Source organism: Pristiophorus japonicus, chromosome 4 (genome assembly GCF_044704955.1).
Source record: "Pristiophorus japonicus isolate sPriJap1 chromosome 4, sPriJap1.hap1, whole genome shotgun sequence".
Classification (NCBI taxonomy): Eukaryota; Metazoa; Chordata; class Chondrichthyes; family Pristiophoridae; genus Pristiophorus; species Pristiophorus japonicus.
In genome coordinates, this window is record NC_091980.1 from 109814935 (window position 1) to 109822573 (window position 7639).

General features: G+C 45.4%; 1 long non-coding RNA gene across 1 annotated transcript; it reads left to right on the top strand.

Moving 5' to 3' along the window:
* Positions 1-234: 234 nt before the first annotated feature.
* LOC139262138 (uncharacterized) lies at positions 235-6700 on the top strand. Its single transcript, XR_011592909.1, has 2 exons — positions 235-504; positions 5274-6700. It is a non-coding gene; the product is annotated as an uncharacterized lncRNA (long non-coding RNA).
* Positions 6701-7639: the final 939 nt, after the last annotated feature.

Genomic DNA, 7639 nt, shown 5'->3' on the forward strand with positions numbered 1-7639 from the left:
TTAGTCACTCTTTTCCGTTTTATATATCTGTAAAAGCTTTTACTATCTGTTTTTATGTTTTGCGCAAGTTTACTTTCGTAATCTATCTTTCCTTTCTTTATTGCTTTCTTAGTCATTCTTTGCTGTCGTTTAAAATTTTCCCAATCTTCTAGTTTCCCACTAACCTTAGCCACCTTATACGCATTGGTTTTTAATTTGATACTCTCCTTTATGTCCTTGGTTATCCACAGCTTTCTCTTACCGCCCTTCTTTTTCACTGGAATATATTTTTGTTGAGCACTATGAAAGAGCTCCTTAAAAGTCCTCCACTGTTCCTCAATTGTGCCACTGTTTAGTCTGTGTTTCCACAGACTAAACGGAGGAGAATCACCTTTCATTTGACAGCGTCGCTTTTCCTTCCAGCTCATTGGCCACGAAATATTGACCGAGTCACTCCACGAAGATTTCCCAACCATCTCCATCCGAGAATTTCTCCAGGATGCCCACTGTTCTCTGCATCATTGGGTTTGTCATCTGTATCTCGTTGCCAGTTGTTATGTATGAACAAAGAGTCTGACTGGATAATGTGAGCTCAAAGTAAAGAGTGACCTTAGTCTTTTATTGCAGGTCTCCAGAGTGCCCCTCCAGCCTGTGAGGCCTACTTAAGTATCTGTACTCCCAAGGAATTGTGGGATCCCTTGGGACTGCAGGGGATGAGCCCTCTGGTGGCTACACAAGAAATACACAGGTTTACATATGTAACTGTCTCCTCCCAGCCTCTGTCCTGAGTAATTCCCGTCGCCTCGCCATGGCATCAAGGAGTGCATCCACGGATGCGTCCGAGAACCTGTGGGCACGCTGGCGAGCTGCTGCTGCTAGATCAGCCATCGTCACCATCTGACTGAGGTGTTAAGGCACCCAATCAACGCCTCACTGGAATCCAGGCGGGGCCACTATGTCTGTGGTGCAGCTCCAAATGCTGCCGAACACCCGGATGTTGGGGCCCCCGATTAATGGCCCACTCAACGCCGCTTACCGCCTCCAGGTACGTGTACAGCGGCATGATCTAATGCTGCAATTCACTTTTCAGGCGGCAAAACTGAATTTCGCATTTCCGGGCCGTAACTAACGCCTGGCGTTAAAATATCCTCTCAGCCGGTGACACTTCCTCAAAATCGGCGATGCCAAATATCGACTTAAAAGTTTAAAAACTTACAAATGCATTGATTATTCGGTGTATTCAAGTGCTGCCCAGATTTTAATGTCAACCTTACTCCTTGGCCAGCCCTTGACCGTGGACAGGTCTCTTGCAATATGTGTCCGACTCAAGGGGCCTGCTCTTTTTGGTCATATCCCGGCGCTGTTGCAGCCGGCTGGTAGTCGGGACATGATCTATGTTTACAGACAGTCAGTCAGTTCCTCTCCAAACAACTGGCCCTGCTCCCGATCATTATCTTATTGTATTAAAAAAAAGCTGCATCATGTAAATTTGATCTTTACACTGCATATCTGTGCTATAATTATCCGAAAGTAATGATCATTCAAAACTCCAAGGGGTGCTTTACATTTTAAATCCTTGAGCTACTTTCTCCAAAAAAGTCAAAACATTCACAAATGGTTGAATTTATGGACAGACATACATTGTTTATGGGTTGTAATTGAAGACTATAATGTTAGGGAGCATTGCAACATGCTAAAGCAAGCTTTCAAAAGTGAGATAAACCAGTTTTATCAGCAATTATATTCAGTCTCGCCATGACAGAGGGCCTATACTTTTCCACCTGTGACTCCTGTTGCTGGTGGTGGCATGGTGGCTGCTGCTGGTCCGTGGTCAGTTTCCCTCCCTCCTTCTCCTCTTCTTCTTGGAGCGCACAGCGGCAGCTGCCCCATTCAGCAGTGCCCAGCCGCTCCACACCAGCTCCCTCTCCGTCACCAATTCAGGTTTTTTTCGCGGACCCCTTGGAAAATCTCTATGGACCCCCAGAGGTGCCACTGCTCTGGATATAAAGGCCGGCATTCCATTAGTCTTTTTGATTGTTTTCTGTACCTGTCCCTGATCTATGTACATGGCGCCTAAGTCACTTTGGACCTCCACTGTCCCAGCAGATTGGAAAACTGCAAATGTAATGCTCCTATTTAAAAAAAGGAGGCAGACAAAAAGCAAGAAACTATAGACCAGTTAGCCTAACATCTGTGGTTGGGAAAATGTTGGAGTCCATTATTAAAGAAGCAGTAGCAGGACATTTGGAAAAGCAAAATTCAGTCAGGCAGAGTCAGCATGGATTTATGAAGGGGAGTCAAGTTTGACAAATTTGCTGGAATTCTTTGAGGATGTAATGAACAAGATGGATAAAGGGGAACCAGTGGATGTGGTGTATTTGGACTTCCAGAAGGCATTTGACAAGGTGCCACATAAAAGGTTACTGCACAAGATAAAAGTTCACGTGGTTGGGGGTAATTTATTAGCATGGATAGAGGATTGGCTAACTAACAGAAAACGGAGAGTCGGGATAAATGGTTCATTCTCGGGTTGGCAATCAGTAACTAGTGGGGTGCCGCAGGGATCAGTGCTGGGACCCCAACTATTTACAATCTATATTATCGACTTGGATGAAGGGACTGAGTGTAATGTAGCCACGTTTGCTGACGATACAAAGATGGGAGGAAAAGCAATGTATAAGGACACAAAAAACCTGCAAAAGGACATAGACAGGCTAGGTGAGTGGGCAAAAATTTGGCAGATGGAGTATAATGTTGAAAAGTGTGAGGTTACGCACGATGACAAAAAAAATTGAGGAGCAAATTATTATTTAAATGGAGAAAAATTGTAAAATGCTGCAAGTACAGCGGCACCTGGGAGTCCTGGTGCATGAAACACAAAAGTTTACTATGCAGGTACAGCAAGTGATCAGGAAGGCCAATGAAATTTTGGCCTTTATTGGAAAGAGGATGAAGTATAAAAGCAGGGAAGTCTTGCGACAGTTATACTGGGTATTGGTGAGGCTACACCTGGAATACTGCGTGCAGTTTTGGTTTCCATATTTATGAAAGAATATACTTGCTTCAGAGAAGGTTCACTAGGTTGATTCTGGAGATGAGGGAAGTTTGAGTAGGTTGGGCCTCTACTCAATGGAGTTCAGAAGAATGAGAGGTGATCTTATCAAAACGTATAAGATTATGAGGGGGCTTGACAAGGTGGATGAAGAGAGGATGTTTCCACTGATAGGGGAGACGAGAACTAGGGGGCATAACCTTAGAATAAGGGGCTGCCCTTTCAAAACTGAGATGAGGAGGAATTTTTTCTCAGAGGGTTGTAAATCTGTGGAATTCGCTGCCTCAGAGAGCTGTGAAAGCTGGGTCATTGAATATATTTAAGACAGAGTTTGACATTTTCTTAACCAATAACGGAATAAAGGGTTATGGGGAGCGGGCAGGGAAGTGGAGCTGAGTCGATGATCAGATCAGCAATGATCTTATTGAATGGCGGAGCAGGCTCAAGGGGCCATATGGCCTACTCTGCTCCTATTTCTTATGTTCTTATGTTCTAGCTTTTCACCATTTAGAAAGTACTTCAACCTATAATTTTTCGGTCCAAAGTGGATGACCTCACACCTGCCTATATTAAAATCCATTTACCACAGTTTAGCCCATTTACTTACCCTCTGTAATTTTATGCTTCCATTTACTCTGCTTACAATGCCGCCTATTGTGATGTCATCGGCAAACTTGGATATGTAGTTCTCAATCACATCAACTAAATTGCTAATAAATATGGTGAATAGTGGAGGCCCCAACACAGATCCCTGTAGGATACCACTAGTCAATCCTGCCAATTAGGGTACCTGCCCATTATCCCTACTCTCTATCAGCCAATTTCCAGGTCAATAATTTGTCCTCAATTGCACGAGCTTCAACTTTAGCTAACTATCTATGAGGTACTTTATTCAATGCCTTCTGGAAGTCTGTATAAATAACATCCATAGACATTTCCCTGACCACTAGTTTAGTCACCTCTTCAGAAATTTCAGACAAATTCATCAGGCATGGCCTACCCTTTTCCACTTCAACTATTTCAGTTGTGCACTTTAAATAAATGCCTCCTGCTAGGTGTGGTCACACTCCAAAATAATTTTCTTCCAGTATCCCTTTTTTTTGGGGTGGGGGGTGGGTTTAGAGCACTAAAAACAGAAATTAGGCTAAAAGTGGGGGGTGGGGGGGGCACTAAAACCGGCAAATTAAATAAATTAAACCAAACTTAAATGATCAAATTAAAATTTGGTTGCCGGGGGTGATTATACACTCCAGCCCCTCCGGTGCCCACCTCTCACGGAAGGCCGTGAGCGTACCGGTGGACACTGCGTGCTCCATCTCCGGGACACCCTGGCTCGGATGTAACCGAGGGCAGTCGGGCTGAATGGCCCTCTTGACCGCCCACTGCCTAGACCGGCTGATGGCCCCCTTGGCCATGTCCAGGAGCAGTCCAACAAGGAGGCCTTCCGACCTGCCCGCTCCCCTCCGCATAGGGTGCCCAAAGATCAGGAATGTGGGACTGAAGTGCAACCAGAATTTGAGGAGCAGCTCCTTCAAATGGTGGACGACGTTACTAGTTCAACTATTTTAGTTGTGCACTTTAAACAAATGCCCCCTGCAAGGGGTGTCACACTCCAAAATAAGTTATTTTCCAGTGCTCCTTTTTTTGGGGGGGAGGTGGGGGGTTAGGGCACTAAAAACAGAAATTATAAAGTGCCCCCTGGCTAAAAGGGGGGGGGGACACTAAAACTGGCAAATTAAACAAATTAAACTTTAAACTTAAATGATCAAATTAAAATGTGGTTGCCGGGGGTGATGATGCACTCCAGTCCCTCTGCTGCCCACCTCTCGCGGAACGCCGCGAGCGTCCTTTTCCACCTCATTCTGGCTCTCTCTGATCAGCTGAAAATGTTCAAGGTGTGCAATCACTCTGTCTTTAATTATAGAGTTCAGTAATTTAATTTCCCAACAACAGATGCTGAATTTAGTGCAGTACTGAGGGAGTGCTGCAGTGTTGGTGAAGCCATCTTTTGGATGAAATGTTGAACCAAGGCCTCGTCTGCCCTCTCAGATGGACATAAAGATCACATGGCACTATTTTGAAGACGAGCAGGATAGTTCACTTGGTTTCCTGACCAACATTTATCCCTCTGATTACATCTCGAAAGTACGTAATTGGTGGCGGTGGCGGCTGGTTCGTTTTTTTCAGTTCTCCGATTAAATGAATTGGTTGGGTCACTGATTTTCAACTTCTGATTGATTAGGACTGAGTGGAGGATCTGTCAGAGACTTGTCGATACCACCTTGTGAGTGCTTGGTCTGTGGGGATAGCGTGGGGATCGTCAACTGCAGAAATCAACTCCATTGTTGAGGAAACCCGATGCTACTTTGATTTCAATGGCTGAGTGATGTCCTGATGAGATTGTTGCTAGACTCCCCCTTCCCCCCAGCCCACCATGCTCGTCCCACAGGACAGGGTTCGGCAGGTTCAACGGGATCCTGAAGAAATAGACCAAGGGCTAGAAATTGCGTAGCGATCCGTTTGGGGCAATAACTTTTGCGGGAGCGCAAAAGTATTGCTGGGCGCTACACTATTGATTCCGAAGGGAACTTCCGGTTTTGCGCTTCAGAAGGGAAGTGGAGCGTTAAATCAACCGCTGCCACTTCTGAAGAGATTGCAAAGTTTCTGTTTAAAGAATGTATTCAGTCAAGAATATTTCGTGGATTTTATGGGGTCACCCTGCGCAGATATGTGAAAAAGCTGGTTTTGTTAAAACTCCAGAGACCGCATGGCAGTTAGCTGTGACAAAAGATCTGTCAGTCATCCAAAACAGGTTTGCCCACCAGTCACAGCTAAAGGAAGGGGACCATGAATATTGACAAAAGAGCTGACGGCCAGGAAGGGGGCCACTGACAAAGCCACTCTAATATGCAAAGCACTTCTCACCTCCATCTCAGAAGGAAAGCAGAACAATGAACCCACTAGCCTGGCCAGCCAAAGAGGAGCCAGGTCTTTCCCAACACAAAGACTGAGAGAAATGCCCAGATTAAGGGCCATCAGCCAAATACACATTGGTTGGATGGCCCATCACTGACTAAGTACCCGTGCTTAGAAACAAAAGGACCTTAAAGATTGGCGGGAAAGATAGGGGTAGCAAGACTCCCATAAAGACAGGCTCTTTCCACTTTATTTTTAGCTTGGAGCTTGGAGCTTGTATCTAGAGAGAGCTCTCTCTCTCTCTCGCTCCACCAAGATCGATGTACCAGAGGAAGAAGCAGCAGTTCCGTAGACGAAGCCGCCGAGTCTGAAAACCAGCAGGCAGTAACTTCCCACAGCTGAGCTGAACAAGGAAACCCAACTGTGGGTGTAGTGGTGAGCATGATCGCAAATGTCCCAAGCCAGTAACCAGAGAGCCAGCAAGCTGTGTGGGGTGTAAAGGGCTCAGAGTTTTCTCAGAAGTAAAGCTTTTCAGGGCTATTCTGGGGAGGAAGCTTCGACTGGGTCATTTGTTGGTAGGGGTGGAGTTAGAATCCACCAGGGAATTACTGCATGTTACTAGGTCTCATTTCTGTACTGTATGTATGCTGTTTGTAACCTGGATTTTATTCTCCACCGAGACAGTGATTTCGTTTAGTGGGGCATGTGTATGTTAGACCAAATAAAATATAAGTACAATTTTTCACCAAAGCATTCCTGTCTGTGACTCATTTAATTTACACTCTGAATAATAATTCCTGGGTCTAGAACTTTCGTAAGGAGGAGACGATTCGAACTGTCCGTCTAGCAATTGGGCTAAACCACTTATACTTCCCTTCGAGCACTAAAGGGAGTGAGAGGGGCAGCAGCGACAAAGCACTGCACAATGTTCTGTGCAGCGCTGTTGTTTTTACAGGCTTCTTCCCTCCTATAAAGGGAAGGCCCAATGCTGCATTCATTGAAGCTTTAGACTGTGGATATTGGGTAACGGCACCTGCGACATGTGCATAGCAGCCCCAAACACTCTGAGAGTGCAGGGCTGAGCAATCATGGGCTGGAAAAAAATCTAAATACAGCACATTGGGGACTTTATTAAATTTTTGCCTACCTGACCACCACTGCCTTTAGTTACTGCTCCCCAAGCGAACATCCGAGGTGACAACACCTCCTGCAGCTGCCAATGTTGATGCCTGGCAATGCTGCAGAAGCAAATTTTATATCCGGGGCGATAACGGGGCACTGCGCACCGGATTATGTCACGATCTCCGGGGCACAATACATCGAGGCGGTAATCTGCCATGGAAGTTTGCAGGTGTTGGTGATTACACTGCACACGGTCTATAAGCCCTTAGCGCCCCGTTATCACCCCCTCCCCACAGAGGTGCTAACGGGAGGCGCAAAGGAGGCCAATTTATCTCCCCAACTTTTCTACCAGTTATTTAGATTTTCTGTCAGTTACTCAACGGTCATTGATTGGTTTCACCTCGGCTGTTGCTACATCATTTTGAAACTGACATTGTTATTGTTATTGATTCTGACCTGCTCCTCGGCTCCTGTTGATTTCTCTCGTGGTTGTTCAGGATTTTTGGTTTAGTTCTGAGAAACTTGTTTCAAGATTTTCTTTCAAACTGTCTCTTTATAGAATCATCACAA